Raw genomic sequence first — 27,986 nt, forward strand, 5'->3', positions numbered from 1 at the left:
ATTTTAATACGGTAACTTAAGTAGGTTTCGGCAACCCACCTGGCACCCGGGCACCGAAAGCTACTTCGATGTAAAAGTGCCCGTTCGCATATCCAGCCTCCACCCCCTGAATCTCGTCCTGCAGCGGCACGCACACCTTGCAGGACAGTGTAAAAGAAAAGCATTTTGTATTGAGCTGAAACACGTTTTGCGATGCAGCGAGTGGGCATATTCCTGTACAATCCGTCTGCCAGTCTTGTTTCTTGAAAATGATCAGTAGAGCTTCTCTTCCTGTCGGCCATCAAGTGGCTCGTTAAGGAAATGCAGGTGTGTGCGTATGCCTTGTGAAAGCATCTTCTCTCTCTCTCTCTCTCTCTCTCGCTCTCTCTCCCGCGCGCGCGCTCTCGCTCCCTGCCTCCCTCCCTCCCTCCTTGTCTCTCTTTCCTCCTTACATAGCCAGCAGCAGTGTGTGGTACAGTTTGACAGCAGCACTGTCTCTCTAAAGAAAGCTCAGCTCTCACTTTTTTCTCAAGCTTTCTCATTATCGCTCTCATTGTCTTCTGCTTTAGGAAAAGAGGGAGTGCAGGTACCAACTTAATATAAAGGAGTTTTTCATTGCAAACATTATCATTTTTATTCAAATTCCTAACTGCACTTTTTTCGGGACCCTAGAAATATGAATGGGTTTGATGTGCGTGTGTGGTGTGCTTTCTTGCAGTTCGTGTATAGGGGCCTGTGTCTGGAATAAGAAAGAATAAAAAAAAGCATCGTTCTCATTGACTGGGAGAGAAAAAAGAGAAGACTCCTCTAGGTTTCCAAAGCGTTCTTACTGACCGACTTAGTAAGTGATTGCTATGTTTATTTCAATTTTTGGAAGGGAGGGGTCATGGGGGAGGGGTGGTTTAGAGAAGGAGGGGGTCCAGTTATTTGGCTAATCCATTATTGGAAATTAGCTGTGCAACTAGTTACCTGTCTTTGATTTTGTTGTTGTGTTTGTTGTTAAATTTCAGTTTACAAGGAATTGAAATCATCTAACTGGGTGTATAGTAAGTAGCTGCTTATATGAGTTTCTACTTGCATTGTGCTTTTAAGTCATGCTACTGTATACAGTACCAGGCATTGCTGCGAGAAGTGCTCATTACTGAGTTTGCATTTAATCAGTTTAAGGAAATTGCTGAGGTGGTATCTTTTTTTTTCTAGCACATCCAAGTAATAAAATACATTGATATATGTATGGATCATTTTCATAACCTTGGTTTAGAAATTTTTTGTTATTGAAAATGGGCTTGTAGGTGGAATTCCTTTTTCAAAAATATGTGCTAATTATTCTGACCTCAGTTTGATCAAATATTTATAATACATGAGCTGCAAATGTAGAACTGGTGAAAACATGAATGTCCTTTTGAAAGAAAGGGAGATGAATTACTGCCAATAGTCAATGCAATTTAAAATTATGACACCAGGAAAATGAAAACTTTTATAAATAATACCAAAATAAAAATGCTTTTACGGTTGCTTGTAATCACTGCTTGAAAGTAAACACATTTGCATTATGGAATGGGATGATTGCATTCAGCTCTATTTTGTGGTGAATTCTGTGGCATCAGTTATACGGGAAACAAAAGTGCTTAAGAGCTCATCAGAGCTGCATACTTAATATAGAATATACTTACTTTTTTATATTTTAAAATACTTTATGTACATGATGTTGTGCCTGCTCTGCAGGAACATCTCTCCAAGAGTTCTGGTGCCAAGTGTTAGAAACTTTCTCCTTACTCCCTGTACACCTAGGACTGCATAGAGGTTATTTTTGGTGTATCTGTTTTGGGGCTCCAAGCTCCAGTCTTGCTCCAGAGAAAGAAAAAATGCATTTCAAAAATGGAACATATGGCTATTCTTTGTTTTATGGAAAGGGCATATGCTTTCATTTTTGAATACAATTGGAATGCATTATGAGAGTCAAAGTGTGTTATCTTCTGCTTTTCAAAAATCTCAAAATCTTAAAAATATATAGGTGTTCAATATATTTTTTCAGCAAGAAAGGTATTAGTATGGCAGAGTAGTCACTCAGTAATTAACATTGTTGCCTTCCTATTCCAGTCGTCTGTAGTTTCAGACCCCAACCCAGGTAGAATCTCTGTAAAGAATCCATTTTTTACCTATGTCCAGTGTCTACAAACTTTTTCTTTGGACACCATCTCACACTTTAGACACTGGTTTAGGTGAAGGTTAGGCTGTTGTAAGTGGGGTGTGTGTGTGAGTTTGCTGTAAGGTGGATTGGCTTTCCATTCAGGATTAGTTCTTAACTTGTGCTTGATGTCCTTGGTAGTGGAAAAAGCAGCTTCGCAAACTGAAAAAAGGGACAAATGGGTATTAGCAAATTTTAAAACATCATTTTCAGGTAATAAATCCCTCATGGGACATCTAGTAACAAGCTTGAAAGTAGTCAATTCTGTCTGTTAATAATGTCACTGATAAAAGGTTTATAATTTACTGATCTTTAATGTATTTTTTGTAAAGAACTCTGTGCACATGGTGAAAGACTTTATGTAAACTACTTTATCTCTCTCTCTTTCTCTCATATAAACTTAACTTAAAGTAATAATTTGCTTTCCCTTACATGTCTTGAGTTTATGTAACCAACAAAAACCAGATTAAAGATGCCTTTTACCAATTATTGTTGAACCCTTCTCCACCTTTCACAGCAGTGTTTTATGTAGACAGAACATACAGTTGTACAATTAGTAAAACAGTAATCAGTATAATGTCCATTAAGAACTATTTTTAAATAGTTGCGCAATGATATTTCTGCTTAAACAGGTATTATTTTCATTTCTGCTTAGAAGCTGGCAGAAATGATTGAAGTTGCCTACAAAGTATAATCCTTTAGGGCTAGAGGTGCATCACAGTACTAAACTATATACATATCCATGTGGTATTAAAATAATTTGTCATTTAAGAAATGTTGTAATGCAGAAAATCTAGTGAAATGAAGTCCAAATCAAAGATTTGATTTCATGTTTTTGAAAGATCAGTATGATTTACTGAGTTATAAAGGGAATTTCATGGCCTATTAACACAGTAGCAACATTATTAATGAAAAATAAACTAAAACAGACCTATGGCTAAATTTCACCTGTACAGGTGATAGAAGCAACATACATTATAATGGATGTGTATAACATTTTTACTCATTACATTAGTTAAGAAGTTGCAGTTTTCAGCAAGATATGTTCTCATCACTATTTTGAATACCAGTCTTTTCAGTTCAAAATTTTTATGTGGGCTTAAACAAAGTTTACAAAGAAATCTTATTTTTGACCAAGAATGATTACTCCAGGAATAATATAATCAAGAAGCATACTTTCAAAGAATGTAGCTCTTTATTAGTGGTGCTGAAGTTATATGACATCTTTGTTGAACCAATGAAATATTTAAACTAACTTTAAAATCCAAATAAGAGGTCTCTATTGGGCTATGTTTATTAGTGGGAAATCAATGTTATTTTCTTAAACAATCAATTTTGTTTTGCTTTACTCATTTCCCTGATTTCAATTTTATTATTAGTTATCTCTTATTGCCAGGGTTTTGGTGCATTTGAGTTTTATTTATTATATGTTGGAACTTTAGTATTTAATTCAAAGGAAACATTATATTAATGCAAACTTCCAAGTTACTTTCCATTAAACAGCATTAGAGTATGGCCTTGTGAGGGTAGTTTACTTTTTTCAGGCTGTTATTTTATTATTATCACTCTTTGCTTGTTACCTGAATGTTTCACGTTGATTATGTTAGATCTGTCCTAATTCTTTTTTTATTATTTCTTTATCTTTGAAACCACTATAGCAGTGGCGGACTTCATTTGAAAATATTTCCCTCGAAACTATGAACAATTTTAACTTGGCTCTATTTTTTGTCACATTCTTTATAGAATAAAGAAGGTGAAGCCTACTAGTAATGTTTTTAAAAAAGGGCCAAAATATATAGTCACTTTGGGGAAATGTATACTTTTGAACTATGAAAATTTTACATTGAATATGTAAAATCTTGAATAAAATATAATATCTGTAAGAATATAGATACATCACTCTATTGATACTGCAGTTTTTAAATGATGTCACAAAAGGAAAGCAACCCATCTCATGCTATATATTCAATGATAACCTTATGATATTTCTATCAATTGGAGATGGGAGGGCTGAAATAGTTTTTGTGTTCATTTTCAGTACATAAATTGCTCAGAAAACACATAAAATACTTTTTAATTATACAAACTGTATAATAGATGTATGAATTACCTAAGTAATATCTCTTAATTAACAATGTTAATTCATTTTTTCACATCTCTATACAATACATGTTTTGTATATTCTCCCAAAGAGAGTGAAGAGAGCCTTTAATAATTTTATTTATCTACTCGGAAAACAGTGTAGCATTACTGTATTACCTTAAATTTGGTACAGTTCCTTTTCTTTTTTGGGTATAAGGTGAATAAATGTTTGTTTTAGCCTACACAATACTGCATCCTGCCAAAAGAGCTTAGACTGTACTTAATAGTCAAATTTAGAGGAGCATTCATACTATGATTACGACTAGTTTTGGGAAAATGGTGGTAGATATGTTGTATTCTTTGTACTAATTAAGTTTCTTTTATTAAGAAGAGTAGATCAAAAACTAATTAGTGTATTCTTTAAAAGTTTACTTACATTTATAGATTTATGCATATATTGAAAAGCATATAATTAAGAAGATCTTGAAGTATTATATTGGTAATTAATGATGCAAAGCCTTATAAACACACTGTTTTTTTAAGAAATGTGTATTCTAAAGTTTAAATAATTCTGCAGAATAGCTATCAGATATGCAAATTATAAAACTGTTGGAGATAGGCTACTCACTGAAAAAATGTGTTCTTAGAATAACTGGTTGTGTATTAAATTGTATCAGTATTGGATATAAATTAAGACCCTTTAGTAAGTATCCATTTTGCTTTTTGGTACAATATGTATCAATCATCAGTTTCTAAATCTCAACCTACAGGAACATTATTGGATATTTCAGTTACTTTCCCTTCAATTTTTGAGCTTTTATCGTTTTTTAGATCAGAGTACTTTTTGATAAAGTATTTTTTTCTAATTGAAGTGTTTAGCCCCAAGATCAGTTAATCATCCCTGTACTGACAAATCACTTTCCTTACAATAATTACATTTATCTCAAGTAACAGTTAAAGTATTTTCTAAAGATTCAACAGCCTACTCTTTATTCTAAGTGTAATTACATGTACTGTATTAAAAAATCAAATAAAGTCTATTAAATAACTAATTCAGAAGAAATGTAAAGCAAGTGTTTCTAGCACACAGCTTATATTAAAGTATGCTATGAAATAAATTCTGCAGAAATAAGTTGAAGGTGGCTTGGGTTGCATTGTGGTTAGAACTGCTCTCTCACAACTTCTGGATATGTTTTGGCTGCTGTTTTGTGTTTGGGGGGTTGCATGTTCTCCCTATGCTAAAGTGTTTTTTCTCCAAGTGCTTTAATTTCCCAATATATTCCAAAATCCCTGCAAAGTGCCCATTGCTTCTCGATTATGTTTTAAATCCTAACAAAATAAGATGAATGTTGTTATGACGTACTGTACTGTGCATCTGATTATCAAAGATAATACTGAATATCCAGTGAAAATTAAGTGCTTAATAACTAGGAACAACTGCCATATAGGCCTTCAGAAAAATGTGATTCGTCACTGAATACATTTTTAATTTTGAAAGCATTAGTAAAAGTAAAACCATATTTTTGATTCTGCTTAAAACCTGAAATTTGCATTTTTTAGAATATCTATTTTCAGACCCAAGTTTACATTTTGCTATTTTTTTTTGTAAAAACAATATAACTTTATGATAAGGATACTAAAGATTTTATCCCCCTAGCCACCATTGTACAGACTTTTGAATTAGTAAATTCCTTTTGATACTTCATTAGTTGGAATAATTGTGACAGGTATGTGTGACCTTGTGCCTCTCAACTGTCTCACTTTCGATTGTAAGAATGACTAAGTGGTTCATTCCCCTAAGACCGTAAGTCATTCATTCTCATTAGTTTCCTAGTCACAGAACTTTATCAAGACATCAAACTGCTTGGTTAGTGGGTGGAGTGATTAGAGTAAAAAGAGTTTTGTAGGCTCAACCAAAATGTCGGTTTAATACACATTTTTATTATAAATGTTAATTAAACTTTATTTGCAAACTTTTAATTAATCATATTGCAACACATTTTATAAATGAGAGAATTTTAAATCCTTGTAAGATGACATTAGTTCTTTATTAGAATCGCTACAACTGGTATTTTGTTTTTTTAGTGAACAGAAAAAACGTTGATGTTTAAAATATATTTTTTGTTGGTGTCTGTTTTAAAATATTTTTATATGCAATTCTACAAATGAAATTATTCATAGCTTGATTCCTATTTAGCTTAGGAAGTCATCACTAGCAATATTTAAATTAATTTGTTTGACCTGACAATTTTTACATGGTGTATAGTGTGTTACAATTAAATCTGGCCTATCAGTTTGTGCCATAGCCACATAGTGGTAAGAAGTTGTCTTTTCATAGTGTATTTCCTGTTTTGACTTTTATGAATTTGTTCTGACATAAAACAATATCTCATTAAAATAATTCGGTGAAATTATAGAAATGGTTGTGGTGAATACTTTTACAAGGTACTGTGCATATGTGCATAGACTTTTGGCTGGTGTCACAATGGGAACCTTTTGTGACTGAAGGCAAAACTACTGGGTCAACATTAAAATTAAGTTTTTTTAGATTGGACAATACTTTATGTGACCACATGTTTAGCTTCAATTTACACCTTTAGTGCTCAGCATATACCATAATGTCATTATAGCTTCAAGCTGAAATGGCCATACACACCTTTTGTGCTTGCTACTTTGGATTCACTGACAGATGTGGCCAGAACTGTTAGGGGTTACAATGTCTGGAAGACTGTTGGAGTTCCTGGAATCTAAAAACAAAAGCTGCTAGCTCTTCCCCTCAGGGATTCTTGAGTGATGTAGTATAGTGTCATGAGGCGGACAAGTGGGAAAATAAGTGAGAAAAAGAGATTGCAGTTAATGATAAAGCTTGCCTCTCCCATGGTTTTGTGAATTCTGCTGTGGTTGTATAAGCTGTATTGCTGTTTAGTTAATTTTTTTGCAAACTATGTGATTTGTCTTGGGTGAGAATGTGATGCCACACTGTCACAGTATGTATTTCAGCAACTGTGGAAGTTTCTGTTTCTGAAAAGTAAATGAAATGTTATATTATTTTATATGAAAAGCTAGGTCAATTAACTATGAAAGTTTTCATTATATCTGTACATGGCATTCAGTAAATTAGCATAGAATATAGCATTCACATTCTAACCTGTATAAGGATTAATTTTCCATTATTATCTTTTACTTTTTAATATTAAAACTGAATTATAAACGTGTATTATATATAAACAGTTCATAAAAAGCATTTACATATCAGAGTTTTTGTTGGCAACACCCAATTAACATTTTTTAATGCAAATCAAAATATTAAAATTTAAGGGGAGCTTTCAAATTTTGGACACCCATAACACAAATCAACCTGGTTTTACAATACATTTAAATATATGGAAGGTACCCAGCACTTTGCATTAATATGTTTTGTACCACTTGTCAATCAGGTTATCTTCTTCTTTCTCCCAAAGTCTATCCATCAATCTCAGGTGTGGTAACTGATTCTATTAGAGTGTAGTACTGTTTTAAACCCTTTGGAGGAGTAACCGTTCCTTTTTTGAATTTTTATTAATGTAACAGTTATGAACATACAAACATCAGAAACAGATTATTTACTTTCAATCTTTTATCATTGTTTTAAAATATGATTACCATTGCTCAAAAATGTTCATTTTTGTTAATTGTAGATATCATATTTGTGGTACAATACTATTTACTATTTGTGCTTTGGAAATCTTTTCAGTTTTATGGTTCATTTATCTTCATTATTGCTTAATAGCCAAAAGAAATCAAAATGCAGGTAGAAATACCTACATTGCAATATGACCATCAAGACCTGTAGCTTTATTGTGGCCCCTTTCTAATCTAACATTAGTCTCTAGTAATAATAGATGTTTAACAATTGTAATTATATTTTAATTGATGATAAAACTGTGTTTATAACATTAACATTACTTTCTATGCAGAGCTCACATGCTACGCATGCAGTAGCTACAAAGCCATTAATATCCACTCTTACACAATCATTGTGCTAAATTATGAGCCTATGCACTTTGAAAACATTAATTTATGTTCTTTTCTGCTACCTCCTGTTTTCCTGACTTTCCATCAATTTGTTTTTCTTCACTAGGTGCAGTACAAATTTAATAAAACTTGAATATCATCAAATTACATAAAGATAAAGAATTAGAGCATATAATTGCCTCCTAGGCATTCTATGGAAAGACAACTTGTGTCTTGAAATATACAGTAAATAAAGATGTGTAAAAGCAGCTAATTCAGTAATAACGTTAAGTAGAAATTGTATTCTAGTGAATGCAGCCTATACAATGCAGTAATGCTTAAATATTAGAAGTGCCGCAGAAGGATAAAAAATATAGATTGATGACATATTGTAGTGGAGCATTAAAATGCCAGAGATGTCAAATTATTTCAGTGCTTCTTATTGTCAGTATTATAAAATAATGTTATAACTACATGTCACTCTTTAATAAAGGGGCATATTAGATAATGACATGAAACTGACAGCAGAGTGGATCTGAGCATAAAGCCAATCAATAAGAAATGAAGAGAGTACATTAGATATCATTAATTAAAGTCTCATTACAAGTACAGTTCTTGCTGTCTTTCTGATTATTGGGATATTTATTTCCCCTGGAAAGTTGGCTGCAATGTGAAAAAAGAATTCTCTTAAAGCTGAAATAATTAAAGTGCTTGTTATAAATCACTAGAGGTGGGCACAGTTTTTTTTAAATTTAACTCACTGAGACAAGAACAGATACTGAATTACTGGTATACAGTGTACATAAAATTTTAATTTTATGCTTAAGAAGTCTATGTTAGGGATGTTTGTGAAAAATTAATAGAATACTGCCTTGTTTGTATTTTTGTGTGCTGATCTTATAATTTCATTTTGGATGAAAAAATCTTTAAAAAGAGAATGAAAGAGAATGAATGCGCCCTGTGTTGGCTGGGATTGACTCTAGCAGACCCCCGTGACCCTGTGTTAGGATATAGCGGGTTGGATAATGGATGGATGAATGGATGAAAAAATAATAGTGTAAAAATTAACACTGGAGAAAGAACAGAAATTGAGGGAAAAAGAAAAAAATCCAAACCAAAACAAAACAAATGAGAGTTCTGGTATGTGATCTACATTATTACAATTGCCCAAAGTAACTGGCAAATTAGATCAGGCATAATAGGTTTGAGCTGATGTGGGCGAGTTAATTTAAGAATGAGCAGCACAAAAAGCAGAGATCTCCAACACAGAAATTAAATTAAGAACCATCAAGTTGCCAGAAAACTAATACAGGAAGCTTTGAACTGCTGTGCCAGGTGACACATTTCATCAGCAAACTGGACAAAAAATATACAATATCAATGTTCTGGGAATGTTCCCTGGATAAATGTAACTTTAAAATACAGTGTAAGAGAAAGAAAAACATAATAATAATAGTAGTTGAGTCTTTATAAATGCCTTAGACTTACCATGAAGAAAACAACTTTCAAAGACTTAAAAAAAATCAAGACAAAAGACACCATTAGAACCAACACAGACAGCCCAGTTAATTGCAGATATCTGGCACTCTTGCTATTAGAGATTCTCATACAGTCTGGTAGACTTTTCTGTAAACCTGTATACCAACTTCTATTCTTCCTTTCCCTAATTGCTGTGAGACTCTTACAGGATGCTGAACAGAGTAAGACTAAATAACAACAATGGTAAAAGACGATAAACACACTAAAATTATTTTTTTAAATTAAATTTAAGAACATTCTCATAGTCTGGGTATTTAAAGTAGTAGAAGATAGGATGTAACGATTGCACATTCTGGTAGTGTTTATATAATATATTTTAAGTGTTTATAATATATAAGTTGTATTGTCTTTGACTTAGAATGGTAAGAGTTTATGTGGAGAAATACCTGTTCATCTCTGTTATGTCTACAAAATAGATGATGGCGAAATTTAAGACTAATTTATTCCCAAATACATTTAAGTTTTTATAGATGCACTGTTTGATAAAGGGGAATTATAATGCTTTTGACTAGACTGCTTAGCAGAATGTCCACAATGGGTTTAATTAAAATATCAGAGTTTTACATAGATTAATGATAGTATTTTATTTAAAAAATATGGTAAATGCACTTAATATAGAACTTTATAGCAGAATGTCAATTAGATTCATTATAAAAAATAATTTACAAGAGAACTTACCTCAACCTTCTACTACACTCAGAATAGCTAATGGTTTCTAATAGAAATCTCACTGTACAAGTTACCAGCCTGGAAGTTAAATAAGACATCTTTTTAAATAGATGACTCAAAAATAAGCAGGATACATAATGAATCAGATTTAGTGTTTTAGCTAAAATGCTGCTTTATAAAGCAAACATTTGTTAATTTTAGCATCTTGGCTAATTTGTTTTAAACATGAAAAAGTGAGAAAAGAAAGTTACACTGATTAAGTACCTTTTGGGACCTTTTAACCTGTCAGAAACCTGCAAGTACTGCAAGGTGCAGTTTACCTTTCTTTTCTGTATCTAGTATAGAAATCTGTGATAGATAACATTAGGCTTTAACAAGTTATAATAGGAAAATCAATGTTCTTTTAAAATTAAATTTAACTGAGAGCCTTTAGGCAAAGTGCAATTTAAAAATATATATTTTATTTTCCCTAAGGGTTTAAATTGGAAAGGAAGAAATAGAATCTAGCCAAGCTGTCAGGGAAAGCAGTTTGGAGAAGCTCGAATCATCAGCTCATAAACCAAGCTCCTCTTTCTTAATGTGTCTCTCCTTTCATTCGTTAATTTGGTTAAAATAGCCACTCTAATGCAATCATATCAAAGGTCAGAAGTATCTCTTAACCCACTGTAAATCAATCTTTCAGTCGGAATCAATGAGTAAATTCTTCATCTTACTGAAAAAGAATAAAACTATTCAGTTGGGGAAACTGATTCATCTAATAGGTAAAGAGCAGTGACATCTGAACCCCTAGAGAAAGAAAGACAGATTCTAAAATGGAGCATGGTAGATTTGATATTATCTAAAGAGTACCGATCAAAGCTACAAACCAAGGCTTGTGGAGATTTGACATATATAGTCCATTCAGTCTATTTTGTAATCAATGTAGGAAATTTTTAGGTGGCTATAAATGCCAGGCAAATTGTGTCTTGTTGTTGAAGGTAGAATATTAACAGAAATGAAGCCCAAACACAGTCTTTAAGGCAGTAATATAAAGTACTCAGTTTCTAAGTGGATCTTTCACTTTGTAATCTGAATCTTCCTGTTGTTCTGTTCTGTAGCTATAAGAAGTTTAACATGTCAGATCTGTGTAGTTGTGACCCAATAAATCAATGTTTTACCTAAAAAGGAAAGATTTCTATATAGTAAACTGCATTAAAGTATGGTTTACTGTAGTTATTACATACTGGATAGGGTAGGATGGAAAACCTCATATATACATTATGGATTGCATAATAGCTGCTTAAAAATGAAATCTTTTTTATCTAATGCAGATGTCCTTATCTGATACATGTCTGAACCAGTAAGAAACTACTTCAGTCCATGGGAAGGTTATCTGATCATAATATGGGAAAATCAGCATCATCTCAACACTTCATTAGTACAATGATCTTTGTCTGAAAGAGACAGAACTTAAATTACTCTATATTATAGGGTAACTTGTTTTCCAGTTATATGAAAAATGTACATTCTAAGCTTCACTTTATGCTCTATAAGGATTCAAAATATCAACAAAAGCCAAATTTGTTAAGTACATACAGTATTATGAGCATGGACCTTTATTCAAGTTCTAAGAAATAATGCATAATGTAGTCTTGCCCAGCTATAGTAGCACATTTTACATCTAGCTTATTGGTCTGTTCCATATATTTGTTTGTCATTACTCTTTAGAGTTGCCTTCTTTCTGTGCCACACACATTTTAGGTGTAACATTTATTTTATCAGAAACTTTCCTTAGATATTTAAATTTAACTACATGGTCATCTGTTTCTGTACCTTTTCTCATATCTTACTTTTCATATTTTTTATATGCGTTTGTGCTTGTTTATGAGCACAATAAATAAGACAGTAATTCATATACAGTATAGTCTTCAAAAGGCCAGGACAATTGTGTATGTAAAATTTGATTTTTTTATATTATTAATTATATTTATGCTAAGGTAATGTTCTCCATTCTGATCAGGTATGGAATTAATTGTCAAGAATCTTATATCTCACATTAATTAGTCATGAAAACACAAAGCAGCATATAATTATGGTTATTTGTTGGCTTCTGAATTTTTCCTTTTAGAGTACTCATTAAATATTATTAATAAGTAAGCCTATTTGATCATTACATGTGTCATTTATTATATTAATATTCAGTGTTCAAACAATTAAATCAGAAGGTGAAAAAATACAAATTTTCATATCAGAATTGGGCAACCATTTTGTATTTGTTAAATAAGATATCATTCAAACATTCTCTTAATATCGTTAACAATTTGTCAGTATTTGTATAATCTTTTAACACAATTTGCTAATTTAAGTAGTTTAAGACTGCATTCGAAATATCACAGCTTGAACTGATTTTTAGTAATAATTTGTACAAGTTAGCTAAAAGTCTAACATTTTTACATGGCTGGTTTACTGCATATGTGTAGAGTTTCATTACTACAGTATACCTGTATATTTTCAAATCTTTACATGCTTATATCATTCTGTACAAGTGAAGTTGGTGTATTTCCCCCAAAACCTACAAAGCATCTCATTCCATGAAAATCATGAAATATGAAGGAACTTTTACTCTGACCAAAATGTCAGCACTACCGCTGCAGATTATATCAATTTTACCATTTGCTATTTCAGAGGATCTATTTAAGATCAGCCCTATTAGGTTGTCTGTGTGTTCTTTTGGAGTGGGGCTGTGAATTCACCCACTTATGTACAATATTGGTTGAAACATTTGGCTTTGGGCATATGTTTCAGTGATGAAGTTACAATGTTTAGTATACTAAATCATTATGATATTGTAAAACAGTGCTCTTTTACCCAGTAAGAGTACAGTGATGGTATTTGCCATTTCAGTATTACCAATAATGTACTTCTTGCCATTGGTGAAGCTGCACTTCACATAATACCTTTATTTCTCATAAAGTACAATTTTACAACAGTATACCAGTTTTACTTTAATCATAGTGTGAATTTAATAAAGTATTATCGCATGTCTTACATATGTTAATTATTTGTTTCCTTGAACAGCACAGATTGTGGCTAAAATTGTTTGAAAGTTTTAAATTTTGACATTCTTACATTAGATAGATAGATAGATAGATAGATAGATAGATAGATAGATAGATAGATAGATAGATAGATAGATAGATAGATAGATAGATAGATATGAATGTTAATTCAGGATTAAGCAGGATGGAGGACAAGATACAGCCCTGAGTAGCAAGCCAGTTCAAAGCAGGGCACAATCATATATACACCCATAGTCACACTTACACAGGGACAATTTGAAGTCACCAGTTAACCTAATTTTTACATCTTTGGGGATATAGGAAAACTAGAGTACCCAAGCAGAAAATCCATGCAGGTACAAGGAGAATGAGGAATCTCCAAATAGACAACAACCATGTGTGTGATTCAAACCCATAATGCTGAATCAATAAAGGGGCAGTGCAGCCCAATATGCCACTGTACCACCTAGATATCTAATTTCATTACATAAAATATTTTTTACTTATTCTTCTGTACAACTTTTATTTCATTTACAACTTTTTGTTCTTAATTGATATATCATTTGTTTTTTCCCTTTCATTGTGGTATAGAACTGCATTGTTTTTATTGTGATAGGAATACAATGTGATTTCCACAAGTATAGACTTTAGAAATGCTTACTGACATCCATGTGAATTTCACCATTAGCTTTTGCAGAGGGATTCCATTCTATTTTCATTTCAACTACTTGTACACATCATCTTCTTTAGTTCTTCATTCTTTTTATCTTGTTAATTCTTTACTTACATCTAACTAATTTATCCATCAATAGTTTTCTTTCACATTTGTGACATTTTTGATCTTACCTTAATTTGTTATGTATTTCCCCACATATTACTGAAAGCACAATTCATAATCATGTATTTGTTTGGGATTTTATGGTAACACTTTATCTCCGAAATGGAGAAATGTCATGATTTTTGCAAAAGATTTTACACGCTTTTCTACATTTCTTTCTTTTTATTTTGTCTGTCCCTGTTCAGTACTAAATGTTCCATTTTCATTTTTTTCTCTTTTATTTTTTTTTGCTTCTGTGATGGAAATTTAAATAAAAATTCTGTATAAAATACAGCTTGAACTTTAATAATAAATATAAAAGTGTTATAAAAATGATAAGAACACTAAATGCAAAAGCAAGTTGTTCCTACAGTAACAGAATTATACCTTTAAGCAGAATAAATTTTATATCAATTTTATGTTACATTTATTCAAAAAACTATATTCCACAATTGTGCTCTAATTCATTCTTTAACCTCATGGACAAAATGTCCTAGGTTTAATTCCAACACTTAGAACAGCTGTTTTGTGTTTGGATTGTGTACTTCCTGCCATTGTGTGTATACACTTAAGTGTTCTTCCATGTCCTAATGACAAAATGTTAGGCTGCCTGGTAATTCAAAATTTTCATCATGTTACTGTGCATGTGTCTGAGTAAGCTAAGGACTGACTCTCTATCCTTTGATTCCTCCCTTATGCCTAGTAGTGCCACAATTTGCTGTGGCCTCTGTGATCTTCCAGTTTTTAGTGGGTTTAAAAAGAAAGTTATGAAATTTTATGTGTTAATTCTTCATTAATATAAAGGCCTACCTCTTATACATTTTACACCTTAAATCCACAGGACTGTAATTTGGCAGTAAGCACCATCACCACTTATATTTCCAGTGAAGCATATCATTTGATGATTAAGAGATAAATCAGTTAAGGTGGATGTTGAACCCCTTTAAAGTATGAATTCATTATGCCAACTATAGCAGTAAATATTGATCCTGAAAACCCTTTTAGGCTTACTTCTGAACAAAAGATTTGGGTGGATTTACAAAGAGTGACAAAATAAGAAATTAGACAATAATGTGTACAACAAAATCTAGGAGAGATAACTAAGAAAGTACTGGAAAGTAGGTTGAAATGGACATCTGATGAGGAGGATATTTAGCCAGAAGAATGATAGAAATGGAAGAAGAGGGGAAGAGAAAATGGGGGAAGTTGAAGCAGCTCTATATGGATAAAGTAAAAGGGTCTGACATGACGTCTAATTAGAAAATGGTCAATAAAGTGAATAGATTTTTGTTATGATTTGGGCCACTGTGTTACATCTTATTTTCATTTCATGGTAATTTTTTCTGCTGGTTTGTTATGGGTTTTTGGAAAACTTTAGCCTCAGAGAATATTAATATGTGAATGATATGTATTTCTGCGGTGGGTTGGCACCCTGCCCGGGATTGGTTCCTGCCTTGTGCCCTGTGTTGGCTGGGATTGGCTCCAGCAGACCCCCGTGGCCCTGTGTTTGGATTCAGCGGGTTGGAAAATGGATGGATGGATGATATGTATTTATAATGTACTTATGAACTAGTGGATTTTTTAAATATATTTTTTGTGTGTCACATCATCTTTTTGTAGTCTTGGCATCGTGTGATAGGTATAGTCTCCCAGGAGGCAATATAACCCATGTAAAAACCCTGAGTGGCTTTCAACATAGCATCCAAGATTCCTGGATTAATAAGTAAAACTAATTAAGTATGAACCCTAATGGCAAACGTCTTTTAATTTTTGATTCATAGGAATTCTTGTTTTTGCTTCTGGAACAGTCTTGACACTTAAGTTTGGCGACAGCTCGTCTTCAGGTTATTGCATGGTTTTAAGTCTATGTTTTGATGACAGTTCATCTTTATATTATAGCATGGTTTTTGAGTCAAACATTTGTAGCAGCTCGTCTTCAGATCATTATACAGTTTCAAGTCTGGATTTTTCTGCAAGTACTCCTTCTGAATCTCAACTTTCTTTTTTTGTCATTAATGACAGTCTTACACTTTGGATTTAGCGACTTTTTTCTGGTTTGACAGTCTTACACTTTGGATTTAGCGACTTTTTTCTGGTTTGAGGCTTCATTTTTCAAACAACATCCATTTTGTACTGCTGATATTTTATGTCTTCTGGTAAATGACTCAAAGCATTATACTTCTTCACCTACTAGAGAGTTTTAGTGTCTCACTTTGGTTACAGCATAACATCTAGTTAATGACTCCCAGCAATCGCTGTTTAAACATAACTTAAAGTTTGGTTCTTCAGTTTGTGAAAGCAGGTTCTCGACAAGGCATGAATCTCCTGGCTCCTGGTTAACATTGTTCTCTCTTTTGCTCACATTCTCTTTTGTCAGTAGGTGATTCAAGGAGGTCAGGTCGTATGGAAATAAAAATCCAGGTGGATGCTGTCTTTGATGCAGTCCAATAGATCATCTAAATACTTGTGACTGGCATAATACTTTTAGAGACAATTTTAACATTCATGCATCACACATTGTTTACCAAAAAACACGTGGTACTTCCTCTTGTTTTACCTGACATTTCTGTCCAATTCATACTGCTGCATTTTTGGTGCATGGTGTCTCAAAAGTAAAACATATTTCATAGAAACAAAACTGTAGCAGTTTCTGATCTCTCTTCATGAACCCAGTCATGTAGTTTATTATCCAGTAACTGTAAATTGGACAGAAAAATGCTGGGCAGAGAAAGTAGTTTGCTGCAATGTTTTTACTCTGACCTGGATGCCTTTGACCTCTTCATCCCTGTTTACTAGCTCTTTTTGCTCAGTCATTTCCAGCTAAGTCATGCTGGTTGTATTGGCTGCATATGACTGATGCAATCAGCTCAATAGACTAAATGCTGAACTTGAACATTTGCTGAGATGTTTCAAAACGTTTGTCAATTGGGGACATGGCTGGAAACTTGCTAAGGGAAGATTTCACATGTTGAAAAAGTTTTCTATAAGCAAATAACTGTAGACTCAGGGGATAAATTACCAAGTAATTATTATTATTATTATTAAGTAGTGTGGTGGATAGATAGTGGCACAACCTGAGCCACTTTGTGAACCATTTACACTGTCTGTATGTATATTGTACTTATACTTTCATATTGTATATTTGTTTTTTTATTGTATTTATTATTATTATTATTATTATTATTATTATGTTTATTATTTTATAGGAAAATAGGTTAATGGAGGAGTTGCATATTGAATCTCATTATACCATACATACATATATATATATATATATATATATATATATATATATATATATATATATATACAAGGGACAAATGGAGAGGAATAGTAATTGGGCATTAACAAGTTGGTACGTTGCATTGCAAACGAAGGTGACAGTATAAAAAAGTGATGTCATTTGTTTTTGAAATTCTTAATAAATAGAGTTACAAAAAAGTGCGGAAACTTTTTGAACGTCCCTCATATATTGATCAGTTTGGGTTTACTGTGACTGGTCAGTTTGGCTTTTGTGATATGATCAAAACAGGAAGTGCAAGTGTTAAACACACAAGTAGGAAAGTTACCTTTAAAGATGGGCAGTATAAAAGTAGATTGGAGGGAAGCAAGGTACTTCGAAATGACAGAGTCTGAGAAGCAGGCTTTACGAGAATACTCTCATAAAGATACAATTGTATCCTTTGCAGATACAAAGGAAATGCACTAAAGGTACAGTACACATAAGGCATGAGATATAAAATATTATTAAATTTCTTCTATCTTTCTTTCTTTCTACCTGTCTTTGTAATAAAGGATTTCCTTTGGCTTCACTTAAAACATGGTGTAGCTTAGATCATGTGATAAGTTGTGAACTTTACGTTTCTAACTTTCCTAGAAACTTTCCACAGTCTATAAAATAATTTACTGGTAGCTAGCTGTCTTTCTTATGTATGTCTATATAAGATTAACAATTTCTTTGTCTAGTTAGAGTGGCTAAAGTGAAACAAAGTTAAATCAACAGATCTATGGAAAAAATATATATAACAGTTATTAATTGCTATTATTAAGCACCGAACCTTTTACAGAATGATTTAAGAATTTTTATTTAAAAGTAATCCATAGCACAGGACAAATTCTAACCTTACAACACTGTAAATCTGGGTTAAGCAGGTATATGATTAAGCCATTTGCAAGCAAATTTTGTATCAGATGCCAGAGCAATTCTAAAAACAGTTTCTAAACTTAATAGAAAAGAGAGTCTGAGAAAGTATTTTCTGTCCTCTAATAGGAAAGTTTTGTATGAATTGTAGAAAGCTTATTTTTCAAGCTGCAATATTTAGAACTACAATAAGTCTGTTCATTTATTATCTTTCTCTTTCCATGGCAGAATTTTAGCATTCATTTGTAATGCACATCATTATTGATTTTGATAAAGCTGTTAAAATACTTAACATACAGGATAAACACAGTGTGGTAGCCTGATCCATCATTATACCACATTGAGTGCTGTGCAGCTGATTTTAAAAAATATGGTCTGATTTTCCAGGTATAATAAAGATCACATGTGGTCTCCTGGACTATCTAATTGGGACATTTGTGGTGTTGGGTGATGAAACTGTTCATCTGTGTATGAAGAATATTTGATATACTGTCCCATTTTATGTGATTTTGTTATGTTGTTTAAGAGTGAGGCAAGATAACATACTACATTAATGTCTGTGATTTATCTTCTCTGGGAATCTATGCTGACAGCATTATTAAAGAAACATTTTTAGAGCATATTTCTGTAAAATTATTTCTGGTTGTCCTATAATATAGACTTGTAAGATTTTCTTTTTAGTATAAAAATAGGCTGTTGATTTCCCATTTATCAAAACTTACTGTATTACTTCCAAGAATACTTCACGTGACCTAACAGAAAAATAAAAGCAATGTAATTTCTCCTTGTCAAAAGTAAAAGAAAAACGTGTTCACAAGTTTCACCTGCTTTACACCTAGAGTACAAGCCTGTTTAATAATTTTTTTACAGTCTTGCATTCATACTCGTAATCTGAAACAGAAAGTGAAAGATAGATTTAGTATTTCAGTATTGTTTAATGATAGGCAAAAATCCAGATGATAAAAATTGCTTAAAAATAACTATTAAAACAATGGCATTACCAAAAACACAATACATGAGAGTATATTGTTATAGATTTAGTTCAGTGCATTAAAAAAGAAACCAATACTCCTTTCTCACATTCTGTATGTGTATATAATATTTTAAAGATGTCACATCTGAGTTTCAAGTATTTTAAAATACAGTATAATGAGAAAAGATACAGATAAAATACAAGATTAACTTTTTATAAAATAACAATGAGTGTCACCTGCTGTCATTAAATTAATTTTCCAATCGTGCTTTTTCTATTATAGAATTATCGTAGCCTACAGTTTATAGCAGCAATGTGTATAAAATAGAAAATAGCCATTAAAGGCTTACTGCATAACATAATTACACGGTCACATTACATTATTTAGAGATGCAAGTCAAGGTAACATGCATGTCTTTAGGATGTTAGAGGAAACTGTACTAGCCAATGCGAGACAAAAAGATTATTTTACACAAGCATTAAAAAGCACAGGTGTGAAGCAGCAGTCCTAACCACTTCATCAACATACTGCTATATTTCACAACATTAATATATGGTGTTGGTTTTTGAAATGATGCATTCTTTAAAGTGTATTCTAGTTCTCACTTTATTTGACCCTTTACAAGTGAATTTCAACATATTTGTTTTTCTGACAGATAGTGTTTGATTTGCAGTTATTCACACTTCTTTAGTAGAACTGCTTAGATTAAAACTATATGGAATAAAATCATGTATTCAAATTCTTCCATCAGCTTTCCTGGCTGATCTGGTAGAATCCTAATCCATCCTCCAGACCTCAGTAGGAAAGTCATGTCTCAATAGTGCAGAAAACTGTAAGAAAAAATAAAGATTGTCTACAAGAAACACCACTTTAATAAGAATGTTTTAATACTGTTCCAGAATAGACTTGCCATTCCTCAGTTTAACCTTTTGCACGTCTTAATATAGGAGCATGAGGAACTACCTCATATCAGACATTCTTTATGAAAAGGACTCTGGAATGGATAAGTAAAGGGTGTTAAGTTTAAGTTAACTTACTTTAAATATTTGGAAAATAGAGTCAATCATATTTTTGACTGAACTGTGTTTTACTTATGCGATCTATAAGATCAATAAAATTAAATTTGCAAAGTAATAACCATGTCTAGTTGTATGCTAGTCCATCAAAGGACTCCATTACCCACACATCCACACACCAGGCCAGTTTAATGTTACTATCAAAAATGTATAGTAAGAATGTGTGAAAATGACTTTCTAGGTCATTGTATGGTCTGCTATATGTGCCAAACATATAGTGCTTTACGGTTTTGAGCTGAATACCTACTGTAACAGGACGTAATGCAGCAGTAGGAATTAAGATGCTGGTCAGTATGGATGGAGGTGTCTGGGCTTTCCCCAGACATCCGAGGAGGTAAGGGATTGGTAAGCTGTCTTCACAGTAAGCAAGATGTGTTGTGTACACTTAAAGTCTGCTGAAACTCTCCATGGCGTGCAGGCTGATGTAGATGGAAGTGTTTTTCTGTTATGCAAAACAGGTCATGTGTTGAAGTGGTTAAGGCTTTGGAAATCAAACATCGAGGCTGTGAATTCAAATTTCACTACTGCCACCATGTGACCTTGAGCAAATCATTTCACTAGCCTGTGCTCCAATTGGGGTACAAAAATGTTGTAAGTTACATTGCTTTAAAATGTTAGCCAAATAAATAAATGTAGTTTACCTAGATTAATAGAGGAAACATGATTATATTTCATCATATTTCTTTAATTGAGCTGTTGAAACCACCTTATTACCTTTTAAACTAGTTATTGAGCTTGGAGGCTGCAGTAACGGTAAATATCTTGTGAGGTGAAGAGTGCATATATTATACTGTACAGTGTATCTACAGTAGCTAGTTCATTGCCATACAAATGGCTGAGATAGTACATAGATCAAGGTCAAGGTTGCTGTTTTAATTTTTAATACCTGAATAGAAGTATCATTTAGAGTGCCTGTGACAACTGAAAAGGTGTGATGGAGAGACAGGAGAAAAGTGAATCAATGTTTTGCTCTTTTGCATGTGATTTAAATAGAACTTTTTATTTGTAATAATTTATGTTGTATGTATGTATTTTAATGAATGTATGTATCTCTAATGAAAATTATACCATAAATAGTCCATAACATTTAATTGTAACAAGGAGCACATCAAAAATGTCAAGAAGTTTTATCATAACATGAAGTAAAAGTGTTGAATTAAGAAAGTGCATCTGGGAAGAAAGGGAATTGTCCATGACAGTAATGAAAAGTTGGTTTAGCTGATTTCCTCTTCAATGGTCTGAGGTCTGTAATTAAGCTAGGCATTGGTGGCCAATGAGATAAAAAGGAGCCTGAGCAGAACAGACAAAAAGAGAAAAAACTGTGGTTAACGGAAAGGATGAGGAAAGAAGAAGGTGTGGCAGGATCATGGTGGAGCTGATGCTGGTGGAGCTGAGAAGGGCAGGTGGTCAGCAAGGACAGTATTCACTGGGAAGGGTTGCTCCTGCTGAGCACTCTAGGAGCTCAAGGAGCGACTGCTTCATGTGGGCTCATGCTGATGACCAAGGGATGGAGGCAGGAGAAGAGAGCAGGGCACGCAGGGTTCCCACAGATGGCGAAGGATGGTGGCAGGGACACAAACTGGATTTGAAGGACTGACTCTGACTGTCAGAAGACATCCAGGAGACTGAAAAGGGTTATCTGAGAATAGATCAGTTTTAGAAGGAAGTACATAGGCTCAGAATTGGTTTTAAAAAATAAATCCTGTGTTTTTAATCCTTGATTTAAACCTATTTATTTGAATAGTTATTTAATTGAATTTTAAACATCACAGAGATACAGTTTTTACCAAGGAACTTTTTATTGCTTATTGCAAGACTTGCACTGCGCTTTTGTTGTTTTTGACCACTTTGTTGTTAAATAAAAAGCCTCTATGCACAGTTTTATACCTGAACCTTGCTTTGTTGTGTCTTCATTGCCCAGTTCATCCTCGGTCTATGGCTATTGATATCCTGGGTTTAAGGAGGTAATGGCAACTGAGGACAACCGTGGCATCACCCCACATCAGTAAATGTTGCCATTATCTGATGAAATAATACTTAATTAATAGTACTACATGTCCACTAGATGGCAACAACAGGTCAATACTCTGACTTATTGAAATTGCTTAGAAGACATTGCACTTAGTTTATTTAGAGTCTTGTGGTAATTTAAGGTTTTTATGTTGATGTCAATAATTATTGAGAATTTTTAAATATCTGAGCATATTGAAAAACAACAAGATTTTTACACTTGATGCTCAATGCTTCCTCTTTTCTGAATTTTGAAAGTTCCTATTCAGTTTTTGTCTAGGGCAAATAATAAGCAAGTAAATTACCAATTTGTGACAAGATCCATGATTGAGCTGGAGTAACAAAAGTCTTTTGAGATGGCGGGAGTAAGAGGGGACAGACATTTCGTGGGGATGTATGCCACCTGACTCTCATTTTTCTCTTTGGAATCCCAGTTATATGTTATGACTATAGTGTATTCTACCTGTTCTGTAACACTTGAATATTGTTATGAGCTTTTCACTTTAAAAATATATCTCTATTAAAATAAACTTTCCTTAGCAAAAGTATTCATGTGATAATTGGGTTACTCTGTAACATTTTTGACTGGTTACCTTGCATTATAATGTTTCTAGAACTTAGTGATAATTTATTTTGAGGTACTGTGACATTGCTTTGTTTTGAATATGGGTGCCACTATGTTTTTTTTACTGGGATGCTACTCCCAGTTGCCTTAGAACGAGGTTTTGGATGTTGCTGTGTTTTGCATCATCAGTGCGACACCTTAAATACCAATGTGATAGTTTATTCAGTATTTATGATTTGGATAAAAACACAAACAAACATACTGTAGTGTAAATATCTCTGCTGAATTTATGGTTTTCGATCTTTATGTTTTTTCCTTTGGCTTTAATTACTGGTTAGTGGTTAGGCTTCTGTGCAAAGGTTTTATCTTGTAACTTTTGACTTGTTTCTGGTTTTGACTACATTTCATCTTCAAGCCTTTTGGCAGAATGTTATTACTGAACTGTTTAGATAATTATTATTAATGTTCTGTAACTTGTTCACTCCTGAATTATTACTTCTAATTCTCTAAATCTTACACTTAATTTAACAGTAAATTTCACAAGGGCTTAATACCACTAGATACTAAATAATAATAAAAAAATACATGTCTTTCTGCTACTTTGAGGAGGTTATAGTCATCAGATCAACTTTTAATTATGTGTATGTAACATACATTTTGTCATTCTTCTGGCCAAACATGGGAAGAACAGCTAGCATAAAGTGTAAGAACTGATGATGGTGGTAATGGATTATGAAATTAACAAGAATGAAATGCTTGTTGGTGTTCATGTCAATTAAGATTTGGAAATCAAAGTAGTCATCAATGTAAGGCTATTTGATTCTGGGGTTTAGGAAAGAGACAGCAAAATGAAGAAATGAGAGTGAAGGAAGGTGAATTCCTAAAGCAATGGACTGCTATCAAAAGCAGTATGGTAACAAAAAGGAAATAAAAAAAATGTCCATTTCACAATTTATATTTGTCCTATCAAAGCAATCCTTTAAATATGTGGAATACAGTTGAAAAGGTGTATCCAAAATAAACATGTTACACTTTTATTTGAACGTTAAATGGTAATTTACTTGCAGTGTCTGAATTTGAACAAATTAGGCCCACAGCTGTCCATGATTTAAAAGAAAAACCTCTCTATTTTTGTATATGGTTTAATTAGAACTATCTAAATCTTAAAGACAAAAATTTATTTTTGTTAACTTAAAAATACATTTAATTTTCACAATGACAAAGATATAAAATGAGCTATCAGATGAAGAGACCCCAATGTTACTCCTCTTCTACAGAATATAGGGATGGTTGACACACTGGTGACAGAAAATATAGGACTTAACATTAAAACAACAATCTGCAGCACAGTAGATGAATTTGTGGTAAATTGTCTCTAGGGGTTTATAAAACATAGTTTCTATAAAAAGCCACAAGATGTATATTTATATTAAACAGGCTCTAGAATTTACACTGCATAGACTTAGGTGCTGGTTTGTGAACCTCCTATAACCTAGCTGTAATCAACTCTTAAATTTATACTAATAGAACCCATAGAGTACATTCATTTTCAGTGTTTTATGGCTACAATATTTTGCCTGCTTACAATAAACCTGAGTATGAGACATTTTTGCTGGTACGTTTAATAACATTCTTAAGCTGGCTTAATCAAGTTCATGGTCAAGGGGACTACAGCCTATCCAGGCAGCACTTGGTACAAGGCAGGAAGCATTTTTGGCCAGCACACAGAGCCAGTTTGGAACCACCAGTTAACCCTAACTATTACATCTTTCGGAATGAGTGACATATCTGCACTATGTAGAGTAAAACCCACATCAACCCACAAAACTCAGGATTCCTTCCCACTTAATGCTTACTAATAAAATAGTCAACAACTTTAGTTAATGTAAATTGAAACTTTTTTGTATTTATTGACCTTTTCTTATAAAATAATTTTATACAGTTTTACTGACATTGCCACCAGTTGAACATGAAAATAAAAATATTACTACAACAACAACATTTATTTATATAGCACATTTTCATACAAATGATGTAGCTCAAAGTGCTTTACAAGAGAAAAAGACAAAATATAAAAATAAAATTAGGAAGTACTAATTAATATAGAATAAAAGATGAAACACTTTGAGTTGGATATATAACATTTAATTTGATTCTTAATTTATTTTAAAAAATCGGAAGTAGTCTCCCCTGAACTTTCTCATATACTCAGATATGGGGATGGATATTTGAGGAGTAAACCACAAGACAATGATTATATATATATATATATATTTTATTTTATTTTATTGATTTTGTTGTAATCATTCCATACAAATAGATCAATTTTTACAAAAAAAAGGATTGAAAACAAATCAACCCCCACCCCTGAGAAAGAGAGCATGGCCAACGGAATAAAACTTAAAGCTAGTAAAAATAAATAAATTGATGAGTTTAATAGGTGGATAAAGGAAGATAATCTACCTCCTCAGTGCTTTAAGAGTTTATTCAAAAATATAATTAATGAGATCCTGCTAGGTTTTGAAAAAGTTCTGCACAGATCCTCTAACCGAGAATTGGATTTTTTCTAATTTCAAATAATAAAAAACATCAGTTACCCACTGACTTAAAAGAGGAGAGTTAGGATGCTTCCAATTTAGCAAAATAAGTCAGCGTGCCAATTTAATAATTTAATAATTTCCCCCTGGGATTAATAAAGTATCTATCTATCTATCTATCTATCTATCTATCTATCTATCTATCTATCTATCTATCTATCTATCTATCTATCTATCTATCTATCTATCTATCTATCTATCTATCTATCTATCTATCTATCTATCTATCTATCTAGTGTAGTGAAGGCAATCACAGTTTGTTTGTCCTTCTCCACTTTAAGCCCATCTGGAAGAACACCAAACACAGCTGTTAATGGGTTAGGAGAGATTGTGACACCAAGGCTGTCTGAAAGGCACTTAAAAATTTTTGTCCACAATGATGTTAATTTGGTGCAGGCCCAAAACATGTGACCCAGTGAGGCTGGAGCTTGATTACAGCGTATGCAGGTTGGATCTTGCCCTGGAAACATTTTTGACACTTTTAAGCGAGACAGATGTGCTATATATAATTTTGAGTTGAATAATTGTATGCTTTGTAAATCCTGGTTTTCTTTGAATTTTCTTAAATTAAACAGTGACAAAACTGAGGTTCTCCTCATTGGTTCAAAATCATCATTATCCAAAACCAATAATCTTTCTATTATTGATAACTCTGTTGTTTCCCCATCATCTCAGGTCAAGAGTCTGGGTGTCATCCTCAACAGTACTCTATCTTTCCAGTGTCATATTAATAACATCACCCGGTCTGCTTACTTCCACATAGTCTTGTCACTTCTCGGCTGGACTACTGCAATTCGCTCCTCTTTAGTCTCCCTAATAAATCTCTTCATAAGCTTCAGTTAGTCCAGAATTCTGCAGCACGTATCATCACTCGAACCCCATCTATTCACCATATTACTCCGGTCTTGCAGCAGCTTCATTGGCTCCCGATCAAGTTTCGTACTGATTTTAAGATTCTGCTATTAACATTTAAGGCCATCCATAATCTCGCCCCTCCATATCTGTCTGACCTTCTTCATGTTGCCATTCCATCCCGTAACCTTAGATCCTCTTCCTCCACCCACTTGACCGTCCCTCTCGCCCGTCTAACCACCATGGGGAGCAGAGCTTTCAGCCGTTCTGCTCCCAAGCTCTGGAATTCATTACCTGCGGATCTCCGAAATATCAAATCATATTCATCCTTCAAATGTAAACTTAAAACACATCTGTTTAAAATGGCTTTTTTCTTCTGATTATAGTGGTTTTGTTTGGTTTTAATTTTTAGATTTTCTGATGTTTTAAGTTGTTTATAATTGTGTCTTTTATTTATTTATTTATTTATTTATTTATTGTTTGTTCGGTGTCCTTGAGTTCTCTGAAAGGCGCCTTGTATAAATAAAATGTATTATTATTATTTGCGCATATGGAGCTCAAATGAATTCTCTGCATTGCTACCTTCCACTCCTTTTCTGATATGTTAAGTGAGAGATCCTTTCCCCATTGTCCTCTTGGATCTTTGAAAGGGAGGGACTGTACAATAATTTTATATATTGCAGAAATGCTGTCTGAGTCCTTGAAACTGAGCAATATTTTTTCAAGCATAGAGGAAGGTGGGAGATGGGGAAAATCGGGCAGGTTCTGTTTAACAAAGTTTCTAATTTGAAGATAGTGAAAGAAATGTGTTGCTGGAAAATTAAATTTGGAATGCAATTGTTCATAGGATGCAAAGATGTTATCTATATAAAGATCTCTAAGCAATTTAATCCCAAATGTTTTCCAGATATTAAAGACTGCATATGTTTGCGAGGGTTGAAAAAGGTGGTTCTCATGCAGAGGTGCCACAGATAAAAGATTCTCCATCTTAAAATGCTTTCTACATTGGTTTCATATTCTGAGTGAGTGAAGCACAATTGGGTTATTAGTATATTGGCGATAACTTGCATTTACTGGGGCACAAAGCGTGGAATATAAAGAAGTACTGCAGGATTTTATTTCTATTGCAGACCAAGCCTGTGTATGTTCATCTATTTGTGTCCAGGTTTTTATAGCTTGTATGTTTGCTGCCCAGTAATAAAACTAAAAGTTAGGAAGAGCCATGCCACCTTCTGCCTTAGGTCTTTGTAGAGTCGCTCTTTGGATACGTGGATGTTTTATGTTCCAAATAAATGAGGTTATGGTTGAATCTAATTGCTTAAAGAATGATTTATTGATGTATATTGGAATGTTTTGAAATAAAAAGAGAAGCTTAGGAAGGATATTCATCTTAACAACGTTAATTCTTCCGGCTAGAGTGAGATGAAGGGTTGACCATCTATATAAGTCTTGCTTAATTTTTTTAT

The 27,986-nt window shown here is 33.0% G+C and overlaps 1 protein-coding gene across 2 annotated transcripts in view; it reads left to right on the forward strand.

The window, feature by feature from the left end:
• Positions 1 to 454: 454 nt before the first annotated feature.
• Positions 455 to 27,986, forward strand: part of LOC114654324 (receptor-type tyrosine-protein phosphatase delta) — a 2,007,901-nt gene continuing 1,980,369 nt past the window's right edge. The window contains exons 1-3 of one of the 2 annotated variants that reach the window (XM_051929989.1): positions 455 to 565; positions 698 to 820; positions 990 to 1,025. The gene's annotated coding sequence lies outside the window, so the exon portion shown is untranslated. The remainder of the gene's footprint in view (positions 566 to 697; positions 821 to 989; positions 1,026 to 27,986) is intronic. The other variant, XM_051929990.1, reaches the window with a different exon arrangement.

This window comes from Erpetoichthys calabaricus, chromosome 7, assembly GCF_900747795.2.
Source record: "Erpetoichthys calabaricus chromosome 7, fErpCal1.3, whole genome shotgun sequence".
Taxonomy (NCBI): domain Eukaryota; kingdom Metazoa; phylum Chordata; class Cladistia; order Polypteriformes; family Polypteridae; genus Erpetoichthys; species Erpetoichthys calabaricus.